A 2,809-nucleotide genomic window follows, 5' to 3' on the forward strand; every position below is an offset into this window, starting at 1 on the left:
GGGAGGGCACTCGGCTGGCGTTTCGGGAACGCGCAGCCTCGCCTTCTACCGACGTAACCACGACTCGCCGTTCGCGCTCCGCCGCTCCTGTTTACAGTACTAGGCGGTCCCGCAGCGGTCGGGTCGCGCATTTCGAGCGCTTCGAGCCACGGTGCAGTGGCGGGTCGAAAGCCGACCTATGAGTGCGTTGCGCCGTTTGTACCCGCGTCCGCCACCTGGCCGACCGTCCAAGGTCGCGGTGTTGGCGTCCGCTGGGCGCAACAATTTGTCACGGGGTGCCGCTCCACATTCAGGCAGCCCCGTGGGGAAAAGCCGACCCCGCGTCCAAACGGGGTCAGCGGCAGAAAGTGTCGGGCGCAGACGCAGCTGAGGCGCTCACCCTTCACAATCCGTTAATGATCCTTCCGCAGGTTCACCTACGGAAACCTTGTTACGACTTTTACTTCCTCTAAATGATCAAGTTTGGTCATCTTTCCAACAGACCGGCGCAACCGAAAGGCCGCGCCGGACATCGGTCCGAAGACCTCACTAAATCATTCAATCGGTAGTAGCGACGGGCGGTGTGTACAAAGGGCAGGGACGTAATCAACGCGAGCTTATGACTCGCGCTTACTGGGAATTCCTCGTTCAAGGGGAACAATTGCAAGCCCCTATCCCAATCACGAAAGAAGTTCCACGGGTTACCCAGTCTTTTCAGACAGGGATAAAGACACGCTGCTTCCTTCAGTGTAGCGCGCGTGCGGCCCCGGACATCTAAGGGCATCACAGACCTGTTATTGCTCTGTTTCGTGCGGCTAGGAGCCGCTTGTCCCTCTAAGAAGGTTGTAAGGTGCTGGGAACCCCGCACCTATTTAATAGGCTAGAGTCTCGTTCGTTATCGGAATTAACCAGACAAATCGCTCCACCAACTAAGAACGGCCATGCACCACCATCCACCGAATCAAGAAAGAGCTCTCAATCTGTCAATCCTCCCAGTGTCCGGGCCGGGTAAGTTTTCCCGTGTTGAGTCAAATTAAGCCGCAGGCTCCACTCCTGGTGGTGCCCTTCCGTCAATTCCTTTAAGTTTCAGCTTTGCAACCATACTTCCCCCGGAACCCAAATACTTTGGTTTCCCGGAAGCTGCCCGCCGAGTCATTTGAGTAACTCAGGCGGATCGCTGGTTGGCATCGTTTATGGTCAGAACTAGGGCGGTATCTGATCGCCTTCGAACCTCTGACTTTCGTTCTTGATCAATGAAAACATTCTTGGCAAATGCTTTCGCAGTAGTTCGTCTTGCGACGGTCCAAGAATTTCACCTCTAGCGCCGCAATACGAATGCCCCCGTCCGTCCCTCTTAATCATTACCTCGTATTCCAAAAACCAACAGAACAGAAACGAGGTCTTGTTCTATTATTCCATGCAAGTTTATTCAGGCGACTCGCCTGCGTTGAGCACTCTAATTTTTTCAAAGTAAAAGCACCGGCCATCTCGAGGCACACAATGAAGTGCACCAAGAAAGAACCGGCATGATGTTCAGTCCGAGCCGTCGCATCGGGTAGATGCACTACTCGTCTGGAACTGAGATCCAACTACGAGCTTTTTAACCGCAGCAGCTTTAGTATACGCTATTGGAGCTGGAATTACCGCGGCTGCTGGCACCAGACTTGCCCTCCAATTGATCCTCGTTAAAGGATTTAGAGTGTACTCATTTCAATTACGGGGCCTCAAAAGAGTCCCGTATTGTTATTTTTCGTCACTACCTCCCCGTGCCGGGAGTGGGTAATTTGCGCGCCTGCTGCCTTCCTTGGATGTGGTAGCCGTTTCTCAGGCTCCCTCTCCGGAATCGAACCCTGATTCTCCGTTACCCGTAACAACCATGGTAAGCAAGTAACCTACCATCGAAAGTTGATAAGGCAGACACTTGAAAGAAACGTCGCCGGCTCGTGGCCATGCGATCAGCACAAAGTTATCCAGAGTCACCACACAATACGGGCCGAAACCCGATCGATCTTGGTCTAATAAAAGCACCCGTTACCCAAAGGGCTCCAGGCTCACTGCATGTATTAGCTCTAGAATTGCCACAGTTATCCAAGTAGGAAGAAACGATCTAAGGAACCATAACTGATTTAATGAGCCATTCGCGGTTTCGCCTTATTTCGGCATGTACTTAGACATGCATGGCTTAATCTTTGAGACAAGCATATGATTACTGGCAGGATCAACCAGGTAATCGTTCGACTGCGCGTCCGTCCTCGCCTTCGGCGGGCCGGACGCAGTCTGTGTGCGGCGGAGGCCACCTTCAGGCGCCCCAACACGCTTATTTTGCACTCCGAGATGACGGCGTTCGAGCTCGCTACGGCACAACCTTCCCGAAAGACGAGTGGGAGCCGTGCGGCAAGAAGCACGTTCATGCTCGCTCTTTTTCGTTGCATCGACTCGGTCGCGCCGTGCGGGTTGCCCAAGCCCGCTGCACTGTCGGTGGACCGGCCGGAACTAGCAACGGAGCCGAGACTGCAAAGCCGCCAGACGACGGGTCACGCCCGCGTCTTCGGCGCTTTCGCATCTGAATCGCCCGAGGACGACACGGAACACACCTCGATATCGTGGTAAAACGGCACCGTCCGACAACCAGCCCCTAACGCATCAAGCGGATGAGGCTGCAGACGACTGCCGTGGATTCCCCTGGAGCAGACCCGAGGACACGCTTGACGAGGCCGAAGCCCGCCGCATATCAGACACCCGGTCGCTTTCGCGTACGCCGCTCACGAGAACCCCCACATAATAGCAGCGATAAGTACCCAGACCTCCTTGGGCACTAATACGAGCGTAC

At 54.8% G+C, this 2,809-nt stretch overlaps 1 non-coding gene across 1 annotated transcript; it reads right to left on the minus strand.

Annotated features, from left to right (window-relative positions):
* Window positions 1–393: 393 nt before the first annotated feature.
* Window positions 394–2,208, minus strand: LOC142795152 (small subunit ribosomal RNA). Its single transcript, XR_012892805.1, has one exon. It is a non-coding gene; the product is annotated as a small subunit ribosomal RNA (ribosomal RNA).
* Window positions 2,209–2,809: the final 601 nt, after the last annotated feature.

The sequence above is a fragment of the Rhipicephalus microplus genome, unplaced genomic scaffold (assembly GCF_043290135.1).
Source record: "Rhipicephalus microplus isolate Deutch F79 unplaced genomic scaffold, USDA_Rmic scaffold_568, whole genome shotgun sequence".
In the NCBI taxonomy this organism is placed as follows: domain Eukaryota; kingdom Metazoa; phylum Arthropoda; class Arachnida; order Ixodida; family Ixodidae; genus Rhipicephalus; species Rhipicephalus microplus.